Raw genomic sequence first — 13,178 nt, 5'->3', positions numbered from 1 at the left:
CTGGGTGCCCGCCATTCATTTTAATGGGGGAATTCGAACCCTGGAAGCCCGCCATTCGACCCCTGTGAGCCCCCCATTCATTTCAATGGGGGATTTCGACCCCTGGGAGCCCGCCATTCATTTAATTGGGGGATTTCGACCCCTGGTAGTCCGACATTCATTTCAATGGGGGATTTGTACCCCTTTGAAGCCCGCCATTCATTTCAATGGGGGATTTCGACCACTGGGAGCCAGCCATTCATTACAATGGGGGATTTCGACCCCTAGGCGCTGAAGGATATTATAACATTTTAATACCTATTTTCATATATCGATTATTGTTACTGATCATGAACATTTAATTCTTCATTTTAAGTTTGTCAAAGTGTCTTGTGTCCTGAGCAGGGCACATGATGTTGACCTCGTATGTTCTGGGTTAAAGCTGGGACCATATTATTTAGTCTAGAAAAGTTCCTTCTCATCACTTTGTACGAAAACATATTTTCGCCCTTGATTTTGCTATACACTGATTGGTCCAGAATTTCTTGTTTTATTTTGTACACGTACATTGTGGTCTTGAACAGAACTTGTTTTGCTTTTCCATTAGTCACGGTCATTGGTGCTTTTGGGTCAAATGATAAAGTGAGATTTTGTTATGAAGAAGAATATGAAAAGTGCCTTGAAAATATACATATTTTGGCTAGAGACGAAGACAGCTGCAACTGCACTAAGAGTTCTATTGTTTGACATGTCCTTCAACTGTATAACACATTTGCTCATTCATGAAGGGAGAGATATTCTGCTTGGAGACTGAATTGTAATAAAAGGCTGGCCCTTCGAGAGGAGGGTGTGCATTGTTGATCAGAACTTGTCGGAGTTTGATTCAATGGTGCAACAGGAGATCTCCTTTAAGAATTATCCTGCGCAGGAAACTCTGTTCATTTCTCATCTCACCAGTTGGTTTATTGAACACGCATAAAGTTATGGATTAACTACATCCCTCAGTTGGTGATTTAAATATACCTTCTTCAGTTGGTGACCCTCCGACGGCAAGGCGTTTGACGGTTGTTGCGTTCGCGGACGGTTTGAATTCCTGGCGCCATATTAATTGAGGTAAGTGGAGATCTTATCCACGTTTTGAGGAATTCTTTCTGTCTAGGAGCGCTCCGGCCGCCATGCGTTCTTGTAAGATAACCAAATCAAGGGTGAGATTTGTGTGAGCAGAGGTAGAAGTTTAAGTTGTTTGGTTGTATGGAGTCAATAATTGTGGAATTTCCTACGGTATTTGAAGTATACATATTTGTGGTGCACATTGAATTGAATAATTTCCTACGGTATTTGAAGTATACATATTTGTGGTGCACATTGAATTGAATAGCGATCGCTTGTAAGTCAGTACTGGGAAACATTTTGTCTTTACAATTTGGTTTTTACAGACGATAGATACGTAGATAATTGATTTGAAGTCTGTGTATATGAGGTTAAGAAACTGTTGAAGCTGAGGTAGCGCAGTTGACATAAGATTAAGTTGTTGAAGTTGAGAGTAAATCAGCTGGGGAAACATTATTGTTGTAACCAAGCGTTAGATGTGTGGGCATTGGTTTTACGTCCATACATATTTAAGTTGAGAGAAGTCGGCTCAAAAAGCATCTTTGTCTTGATCCCTGCCTGATGCGCGGGAGAGACAAACACTTTGTTTTTATGAGTAATAGATTCTTGGGTAATTAGATAACAAAGATCCTTGAATAAGTGTTGCCGATTAAAGCTGCGGGAGGATCGACTGCTTCATTTTCTAGGGACAAAGGACTCAACTTATAGGAAGTCAGATTGACATAAAACGGATTTAGTACGCCGTTTTAAGATTAATCGATAGGTCTATGAATAATTGGATATTGACATTTTTAGACAAGATATAAGAGATATAAGATGTATTGACTCAACTCGTGTAAGTCGGGCTGACTAAAGCATATTTGATACGACGTTTTAGATCAAGCCAATAGGTCTATTGAATATTCGTGACTAAAATTCAAAGACAAAGAAACTGTTGAAGCTGGGGTAGCGCAGTTGACATCCGGATATTTATGTGTTGATATGTCGTACAAAACGACATGTCTTGTCTGTCCGTTGTGTGTATGCCGTCTGATCGGTGAAGAAACTCTAACGTTACGGTAAAATCTTAAAGGGACCGCGACGAGAACAGTTGATTAATTCTGTTATAAGTGAGACGTCACTTCATTTAAATAATAATACAACTGAACTATGATAATTTACAATATAATATAATATAATACAAATCAATAAGCTATAAAATACCTGAGTTAATAATTAAGACGAAACATGGACACTCTATTTGAACTCAAAACACAGTGGTTTGACCCGAATGGGATTCCGTTGAGTTTAGATGGGATGACGCTGGATAAACAAATTGGGAACGCATGCGCTGTGGCTATAGGGATTTTACCTACAAAGGCTAAACGAGAAACAAAAAAAGAACTTTGCGACTGGATGCAAGACGGCTGTAGAAAAGGTTATTTTCCGTCATTACAATCTGCAGTGTGTCTAATCTCTTTGATGAAGAACGTTGAACTTGCATGTGTGAAAAAACGTCACGAACTAGATGAGCTGGTGCAACACACATCTGTAATTTCTTCGAGTGGAAGAAAAGCCAGAAATGATCGAAAGCTTGTTGACAAAATAATGAATAATGCTAGAATACTAGCTTTAGGTATTTTTGTGAAGTTATAACCATTTATATAACTAAATAATGATATAAGACTAAATGATTTGACCTGATATGACTTCCGCTAGTCGGAATTAAAGCTTCCGGATTAATCATACCGTTTAAATAATGACTTAAAATGTAATTAATATTGAACGACGGGACTTGATTATATTGTGAAAAAGGTTAGTTTATTCTAATAAGATATGGCATTTGTTCGATGGTTTTAATGACTGCAATTTAACTTTGAATGTGCGTACACGGCGACCGCCCGTTAATAATGTTATGAGTGTATGTAATTTTATATAGAGTCCCGGACGTATCTTTAAGAAAAGTGTATTGAAAAAATGATTAATACTGAAATGTTGCTTTGCAAATAAAATAACTGTATAATACAAATTTATGTAATAAAACAAATTAAGCCGTTTAATAAGCGCTAAACGGGATAAATTAATTAGACGGTAAAATTACTAATAAAACTTCTAACGCTAAAACCCGCAATTGTCTGTGTTAAATAATTGAACGACATTATATAAATTGTTGCCGTAACTGATTTTATAAGCCCCTTACATAAATTTCTTAAGCACTAATGTTGAATACTTAAACTGGCTTCAAGAGTGCAAATACGTCATATTTAAAAATTATGTTTGCTATAAAACGAACGAATATTAATACACAAATAACATAGAGAGGTATAGTTTTAAGATATTATAAAATTTAGATGCATGTCTTATGCTTGTAGAGCATGGGTGGCTTTGACTGATTGTAGTTGCTATGACTCATTCCCTTTCTCGGGTTAAAAAATGCCAACAGCCATCAATCTTTGTAATGAGGTCAAATAAAATGTTTTTATAAAAGGTAATGTTAATTGTGTGATTGTTTTAGATTAAATAGTTTAGTCTCTACTCTTATTTTAATAATAATAATAATAATAACTAAAAACAAATAACTTGGATGGCAATTAATGTGGAATAATTCTTATATAGATGATTGTTTTTTCCCTTATGATTTTGTTTGTGCGCGAGAACATTGTTTAATAAATTTTAAATATCTTTTCAGAATCAGGAGACACACCCATTAAGGACAATTGGGGTCGCACCAAAGTGCCATGTTCCGGTCCTGGGGATGAAGTAATGTGTTAATTATAATTTAAAAGGAGTTTTTTATTTATTTTTTCTCCGACGTTTATAAATAGAAAGTAATTTTAATCTCTCCTGAATATATTTAACCTTTGAATTCGACATTTGAAGTCTCATTACAAACAGACTGGGGAAGCTATCTGGAAGAAACACATTTTTGACATAATTTGAGGTGCTATGTAATTAAAAATCATTCCTGCTTTGACGTTTGACCAAAGGCTGACTTTACGGGCTGCGGCCTCCATTGAGAAAACATTAATTGAAAACTACACACTTATTAATTAACTATATTTGTAAATTGTTAGAGTATATCTGTCCTATTTTATCCTAAGTATTATTTATGAAGGTATGCAAAACATATTAAATTAAATATTGTAAACCATAACAAATATTGACATATAATTAGCAATTATTTAAAATTGTAAACTTTCATTGTTTTAATTATTATTTTTTATTATTTTTATTTTTATTTAATTTTTTAATAAAGGAAGTTTTTGGTTTTAATATTTACTGACATGTTATAACCTAAATACTGTTGGGGCAGATTTTAATGTTTTCAGTCGAGTGAGGATTATTGGTCAAGGGTCATTATTTCGGAACAAAGTCAACTGGCGGGACACAGACCTCTTTAAAAACCCCCACCCACAAAGAAACTGCAACTGCCACCACCATCAGAGGGGCGTGATGCAGCCATCATCACAAAACATCCTGCCAATACCTGATGGAGAGGGGAGGTTCCTGGCGCCACCTGTTGCAACAATGACTGTGCCATCATATACAAATGTGATAAAAGAAAAACTGCTCCACTGCCCAATGCACACAATGCTCCGCACGAACTGTCCTATGAAAAACTGCTCCATATGCTCTGCACAAGCGTCCTTAAAGCATTCCTGCGTCCAGAACTGTCCACTACGATGGTGACTCAACCCCACAAACAATGCTTTCCTTGAATTAGTGATACCAGGCCATATGATGTGATACTGACTGTTTACACTGCACTCTATTTTTGACAGATATAAGGTGATAACATCTACAGTAAAACATTTCGTAAATATAATGAACTGATTGACAACACTATATACACACAGATTTATTACATTTTAAAAACGTTTGATGTCTATTTTGATTTGATCTGATTTGTTTATCTCTGTCTATTTTGAAACAGTCAGCTTTTTGGACAAACATCAAAAAGGGGGACTAGCAAGCTTAATGGTAACATTAAAACTAAGGGCAACTTTATGTATTAATAATAATTGATGAATTGGCTGAAAACTGAGATTCTTTGTAAAATTCATTGGCATAAGCTACAATATTTTTATAGTACAAAAGATAATACAGGTAAATTTCGTCTGGTTTCAGAAATTGAAACAGCTAATATGAATACAGATAAGATACAATTTATTTCAATCTTAATTATTATATTTTACTTTTTTAAGTTTGGTCTTCTAGTGTTTTCCCGAATTCTCTTTTGAAATTTAAATAGTTGCTTGGGACGCATTGTCGAATTTGCTGGTTAAATGTAAAATTTTCCCCTCTTTCTAAACAAAAAGCAAGCAAAATTTATTTACTGCAAAACTTTATATATTAGTCTGAAAGAGTCTCTAAAGCGATTTTTTTTTCAGATGGGGGAATTATTGGTTGGTCTGGGTATATCGTCGCGAAGGACACAAACAGTCCATGTTAAATAAATAAATTTAAAATTAAAAGTTAGTCTTAATGCGATAATTATAGATAGTCCGTGAGAATGAATTTTACAGGAGGACAATTGGGGATTTCCTTGACCATGGAGAAGGAGTAAGTTTTGGCAGGGACGGCGAAAATAAGGTGAATATGTTCCATTTCTATTTCTATTTTTCCCTTGGGGCCCTGGGGTTAGATGTTATTTTTTGATTTTATTTGTTGACGAAAGTTGCATTTATTTAATGGCTGGAAGCACATCCATGCTATATCTATAACAATAAATATTATAAAACATTCCAATAATTATTACATTCTGTAAACAAAATTGGCCTCGTCAGATTTGAACTGGCTAAAGATTTTCATTTTTTGCATTTAAGAATGTGCTCAGGTCATTAAAGTCAGCCAAAGGCTGGATCCTAATTTAATGTCACAACAAACAGAATTTTTTCCCACAGGAGATGCCTACAGAACTTTACTAACATTTACTAACCCCTAACTAATAACACTACCAAAATGCTCTTTCAAAAAGAAGGGATGTGAATAAATGTTTATTAGTGACTAAATGAAAATATTTTGCACCCAGATAAGGTGATGAAAAGGTCAATCTAGTCCAGTCCACGGGGCACCTGGTTCCACATCTTGCCTATTAGACCAGCCGGAGGTCCGCCTTCTACTCAACCCCCACCTTCAGGAGCCAGCCACCACCGGGAATCAACAGAGAGACCAGCCAGCTGCTCCAGTGACCAGACGTGCCAGCCGAGAGGCCATTCAACTGCTTCCAGTGTCAGCTAACGAGCTGAGGAATTACTACATGAAGATTGAGTTTCGCTGAGGACGTCTTTCGAATGGAAACAGGAGGAATGTGTCCCTTTTTCCAGGGCATTCCACAAAGAATGAGTCACAACTTGGGAAGATAAAATCCCGGTGACCGATTTTTGCACCCCTGGCAGTTGGAGAGAGGCAGAAGGACCCTCTTCACAAAAAGGCTCTGTTCAACCTTCTGCTGATGCTGCTCAAGGAACCTGAGTGCACCATCCACACAAGAAAATAAAGAAAGTGACGACTGTTTAAAAAAAAAAAAAAAAAAAAAAAAAATCACAAGATGGCTACTTCGAAGAGACAATGCGTCTTCAATTGCGTCTGCATCACGACACTCTTTCTTATACTGACTGTTATGCCAATTTTGTGTTTTTGGGATCCCCTAACCACATCTGTAAACGCAACCACAAAAATTCGGGCTAAGCGAGACATGAACTCTCCACACATTCCCTGGGTTATATCCAAAACGTATGATGACTCAGTCACGGTGACAGTTGCCCCAAACACAAACACCTCTGTCAAAATTCCCATTACGTCATTAAAGGGATTTAGAGGATGGGAAGAGACAAGGGGAGGAATATGGGTGAAATATTGGTGGTATTTGACAGGAAATGTTGCGCAACTAGATTGGGGTACTTTTATAACCACCCAAAGTGGACAATATTGGCCACCGGGAAAAAGCAAGGAGGCTGTTTTCTTTTCTAAAAGGACAACACTGCGTAAAATGGGAGGTCAACTAGAATTAACCTTTTCCATTCCCGACGGGAATATACGACCAGCTAATGTAACTCTGTACAACACCTCCTGTTTTGGATTACTGTTATGGGCATGGTCCCACGGCGTTGACCCACGTTTTCCTATTCTAATCTGTGTAAATAAGACTATGAGTAAGCTAGACCAACCAAAAATGACTAAATACTCAATGGAGAATGGGGTAAAAGCTGTAAGTGTACCGATTGATGGTGTAATTGAATGGTTTAGGGTTACTACAGGAGTGTCCAAAAGCAGCAACAATTGGCTATTGCTAGCACACGAGGCAGCACACGCCTCTGGTAAGGAGTGTGTAGTATGTGTGGGACCACGACCTTTATTGAGAGTAATCCCGGCTAAAATCGAGGAACAATGTATAATGGAAATTATGAATAAAACTGCCCCAAATGCCAAATGCTCTCAATGGGATAAGATATATCCACTAGTGAATTTGCAGACAACTAAACCAATATTTTCAAAGGAAATTGCAGATGGTAATTTTTCATGTATTAAAATGACAGGTACCGGAGAACAATTGGGAGAACTAGATCACATTTCACACTGCACTACAATAATAAATGTGGGTCAAAAATTCAAGCCGCAATCAAGGGCTGACATTTGGTGGTGGTGTGGGCATAATCAGATATTTGACAAGTTGCCTTGGGATGGCAAAGGATATTGTGCTCTCATCACCCTTCTTCTGCCAGTACAACTTTTTCCCACCTCGGTTGATAACCTTTTACAAATGATTGACACTTGGGAACCACAATCTTCTCCTCCTTTCCATAGAATTAAACGATCTTCTTGGCAACAGGAAAATGTCCCCACCTACATTGATGCAATTGGAGTGCCGAGAGGTGTGCCAAATGAATACAAATTGACTAATCAAATAACTTCAGGATTTGAATCCCTAATTTGTTGGTGGTGTACCATTAACAAAAATGTAGACAGAATTAATTATGTGCATTACAATGTACAAAGACTAGGAAATTGGACTCAATCTGGATTTGAAGCTGTACATGGCCAATTGGCTGCCACATCTTTGATGGCTTTTCAGAACCGAATTGCACTTGATATGCTATTGGCAGAAAAAGGGGGAGTTTGCTCAATGTTCGCAGATCAATGTTGTACCTTCATTCCTAATAATACCGCACCGGATGGTACTTTAACTATGGCAATTAAGGGACTCCGGACACTTAATAGAAAGATGAATGAACACTCGGGTATAGACACTTCGCTATGGGATAATTGGATGACTGTATTTGGCCGCTACAAAACCTTAATTTCCACAATTTTGATATCAATTGCTGTATTTACGGCTCTAATAACAATATGCGGATGTTGTTGTATACCCTGTATTCGTTCCCTTTGCGAGAAAATTATTTCTGCCGCAATTGAAAAACAGGACGTACGAAATAAGTCTTCTTACATGATGATGGAGTCTGTTACTTCCTCAGCCCGGCCTGCTGCAACATCCGATGTAGATCCCGCTGGAATCTTTGTGTAAAATGTTTAAATATTTAGTTATTGGGCTTAGTGTTTACGTAAGCCCAAAAGGGGGACTGAAGGATATTATAACATTTTAATACCTATTTTCATATATCGATTATTGTTACTGATCATGAACATTTAATTCTTCATTTTAAGTTTGTCAAAGTGTCTTGTGTCCTGAGCAGGGCACATGATGTTGACCTCGTATGTTCTGGGTTAAAGCTGGGACCATATTATTTAGTCTAGAAAAGTTCCTTCTCATCACTTTGTACGAAAACATATTTTCGCCCTTGATTTTGCTATACACTGATTGGTCCAGAATTTCTTGTTTTATTTTGTACACGTACATTGTGGTCTTGAACAGAACTTGTTTTGCTTTTCCATTAGTCACGGTCATTGGTGCTTTTGGGTCAAATGATAAAGTGAGATTTTGTTATGAAGAAGAATATGAAAAGTGCCTTGAAAATATACATATTTTGGCTAGAGACGAAGACAGCTGCAACTGCACTAAGAGTTCTATTGTTTGACATGTCCTTCAACTGTATAACACATTTGCTCATTCATGAAGGGAGAGATATTCTGCTTGGAGACTGAATTGTAATAAAAGGCTGGCCCTTCGAGAGGAGGGTGTGCATTGTTGATCAGAACTTGTCGGAGTTTGATTCAATGGTGCAACAGGAGATCTCCTTTAAGAATTATCCTGCGCAGGAAACTCTGTTCATTTCTCATCTCACCAGTTGGTTTATTGAACACGCATAAAGTTATGGATTAACTACATCCCTCAGTTGGTGATTTAAATATACCTTCTTCAGCGCCCGCCATTCATTTCAATGGGGGATATCGACCCCTGGTAGCCCGGCCATTCATTTCAATGAGGGAATTCGACTCCTGGGTGCCCGCCATTCATTTTAATGGGGGAATTGGAACCCTGGGAGCCCGCCATTCGACCACTGGTAGCCAGCCTTTCATTTAAATGGTGGATTTCGACCCCTGGGCGCCCGCCATTCATTTCAATAGGAGATTTCGACCTCTGGACGCCCGCCATTCATTTCAATGGGGGAATTCGAACCTTGGTAGCCTGCCATTCATTTCAATGAGGGATTTCGATGACTGGGAGCCAGCCATTCATTTCAATGGGGGATTTCGACCCCTAGGCGCACACCATTCATTTCAATGGGGGATTTTGACCACTCGTAGCCTGCCATTCATTTCATTGGGGGATTTTGACTCCTGGGCGACCGCCATTCATTTCAATGGGGGATTTCGACCCCTGGGCGCCCGCCATTCGACCCCTGGTAGTCAGCCATTCATTTCAATGGGGGATTTCGACCCCTGGGAGTCCGACATTCATTTAAATGGGGGATTTCGACCCCTGGTAGCCAGCCATTCATTTCATTGGGGATTTCGACCCCTAGGCGCCCGCCATTCATTTCAATGAGGGAATTCCACTCCTGGGTGCCCGCCATTCATTTTAATGGGGGAATTCGAACCCTGGAAGCCCGCCATTCGACCCCTGTGAGCCCCCCATTCATTTCAATGGGGGATTTCGACCCCTGGGAGCCCGCCATTCATTTAATTGGGGGATTTCGACCCCTGGTAGTCCGACATTCATTTCAATGGGGGATTTCGACCCCTTTGAAGCCCGCCATTCATTTCAATGGGGGATTTCGACCACTGGGAGCCAGCCATTCATTACAATGGGGTATTTCGACTCCTAGGCGCCCGCCATTCATTTCAATGGGGGATATCGACCCCTGGTAGCCCGGCCATTCATTTCAATGAGGGAATTCGACTCCTGGGTGCCCGCCATTCATTTTAATGGGGGAATTGGAACCCTGGGAGCCCGCCATTCGACCACTGGTAGCCAGCCTTTCATTTAAATGGTGGATTTCGACCCCTGGGCGCCCGCCATTCATTTCAATAGGAGATTTAGACCCCTGGGCGCCCGCCATTCATTTCAATGGGGGAATTCGACCCTTGGTAGCCTGCCATTCATTTCATTTAGGGATTTCGATGACTGGGAGCCAGCCATTCATTTCAATGGGGGATTTCGACCCCTGGGAGCCCGCCATTCATTTAATTGGGGGATTTCGACCCCTGGTAGTCCGACATTCATTTCAATGGGGGATTTCGACCCCTTTGAAGCCCGCCATTCATTTCAATGGGGGATTTCGACCACTGGGAGCCAGCCATTCATTACAATGGGGGATTTCGACCCCTAGGCGCCCGCCATTCATTTCAATGGGGGATATCGACCCCTGGTAGTCCGCCATTCATTTCAATGGGGGAATTTGACCCTTGGTAGCCTGCCATTCATTTCAATGAGGGATTTCGATGACTGGGAGCCAGCCATTCATTTCAATGGGGGATTTCGACCCCTAGGCGCCCACCATTCATTTCAATGGGGGATTTTGACCCCTCGTAGCCCGCCATTCATTTCATTGGGGGATTTTGACTCCTGGGCGCCCGCCATTCATTTCAATGGGGGATTTCGACCCCTTTGAAGCCCGCCATTCATTTCAATGGGGGATTTCGACCCCTGTGAGCCCCCCATTCATTTCAGTGGGGGATTTCGACCCCTGGGAGCCCACCATTCATTTCATTGGGGGATTTCGACCCCTGGTAGTCCGACATTCATTTCATTGGGGGATTTTGACTCCTGGGCGCCCGCCATTCATTTCAATGGGGGATTTCGACCCCTGGGCGCCCGCCATTCGACCCCTGGTAGTCAGCCATTCATTTCAATGGGGGATTTCGACCCCTGGGAGTCTGCCATTCATTTAAATGGGGGATTTCGACCCCTGGTAGCCAGCCATTCATTTCATTGGGGATTTCGACCCCTAGGCGCCCACCATTCATTTCAATGAGGGAATTCGACTCCTGGGTGCCCGCCATTCATTTTAATGGGGGAATTCGAACCCTGGAAGCCCGCCATTCGACCCCTGTGAGCCCCCCATTCATTTCAATGGGGGATTTCGACCCCTGAGAGCCCGCCATTCATTTAATTGGGGGATTTCGACCCCTGGTAGTCCGACATTCATTTCAATGGGGGATTTCGACCCCTTTGAAGCCCGCCATTCATTTCAATGGGGGATTTCGACCACTGGGAGCCAGCCATTCATTACAATGGGGGATATCGACCCCTGGTAGCCCGGCCATTCATTTCAATGAGGGAATTCGACTCCTGGGTGCCCGCCATTCATTTTAATGGGGGAATTGGAACCCTGGGAGCCCGCCATTCGACCACTGGTAGCCAGCCTTTCATTTAAATGGTGGATTTCGACCCCTGGGCGCCCGTCATTCATTTCAATAGGAGATTTCGACCCCTGGGCGCCCGCCATTCATTTCAATGGGGGATTTCGACCCCTGGGAGCCCGCCATTCATTTAATTGGGGGATTTCGACCCCTGGTAGTACGACATTCATTTCAATGGGGGATTTCGACCCCTTTGAAGCCCGCCATTCATTTCAATGTGGGATTTCGACCACTGGGAGCCAGCCATTCATTACAATGGGGGATTTCGACCCCTAGGCGCCCGCCATTCATTTCAATGGGGGATATCGACCCCTGGTAGTCCGCCATTCATTTCAATGGGGGAATTCGACCCTTGGTAGCCTGCCATTCATTTCAATGAGGGATTTCGATGACTGGGAGCCAGCCATTCATTTTAATGGGGGATTTCGACCCCTAGGCGCCCACCATTCATTTCAATGGGGGATTTTGACCCCTCGTAGCCCGCCATTCATTTCATTGGGGGATTTTGACTCCTGGGCGCCCGCCATTCATTTAAATGGGGGATTTCGACCCCTTTGAAGCCCGCCATTCATTTCAATGGGGGATTTCAACCCCTGTGAGCCCCCCATTCATTTCAGTGGGGGATTTCGACCCCTGGGAGCCCGCCCTTCATTTCATTGGGGGATTTCGACCCCTGGTAGTCCGACATTCATTTAATTGGGGGATTTCGACCCCTTTGAAGCCCGTTATTCATTTCAATGGGGGATTTCGACTCCTGGTAGCCTACCAATAATTTCAATGGGGGATTTCGACCCCTAGGCACCCGCCATTCATTTCAATGGGGGAATTCGACCCCTGGTAGCCCGGCCATTCATTTCAATGAGGGAATTCGATTCCTGGTTGCCCGCCATTCATTTTAATGGGGGAATTCGAACCCTGGGAGCCCGCCATTCATTTCAATGGGGGATTTCGACCACTGGGAGCCAGCCAATCATTTCAATGGGGGATTTCGACCCCTAGGCGCCCGCCATTCATTTCAATGGGGGATATCGACCCCTGGTAGCCCGCCATTCATTTCATTGGAAGATTTTGACTCCTGGGCGCCCGTCATTCATTTCAATGGGGGATTTCGACCCCTGGTAGACAGCCTTTCATTTAAATGGTGGATTTCGACCCCTGGGCGCCCGCCATTCATTTCAATAGGAGATTTCGACCCCTGGACGCCCGCCATTCATTTCAATGAGGGATTTCGATGACTGGGAGCCAGCCATTCATTTCAATGGGGGATTTCGACCCCTAGGCGCACACCATTCATTTCAATGGGGGATTTTGACCCCTCGTAGCCCGCCATTCATTTCATTGGGGGA

The 13,178-nt window shown here is 41.6% G+C and overlaps 1 long non-coding RNA gene across 1 annotated transcript; it reads left to right on the top strand.

The window, feature by feature from the left end:
- The first annotated feature begins 1,015 nt into the window (after positions 1-1,015).
- LOC144062084 (uncharacterized) lies at positions 1,016-9,224 on the top strand. Its single transcript, XR_013296334.1, has 2 exons — positions 1,016-2,506; positions 3,758-9,224. It is a non-coding gene; the product is annotated as an uncharacterized LOC144062084 (long non-coding RNA).
- Positions 9,225-13,178: the final 3,954 nt, after the last annotated feature.

Source organism: Vanacampus margaritifer, chromosome 13 (assembly GCF_051991255.1).
Source record: "Vanacampus margaritifer isolate UIUO_Vmar chromosome 13, RoL_Vmar_1.0, whole genome shotgun sequence".
NCBI classification, from domain to species: domain Eukaryota; kingdom Metazoa; phylum Chordata; class Actinopteri; order Syngnathiformes; family Syngnathidae; genus Vanacampus; species Vanacampus margaritifer.
The sequence above is the reverse complement of the archived record's forward strand: the minus strand, read 5'-3'. Positions and strand labels throughout refer to the sequence as shown.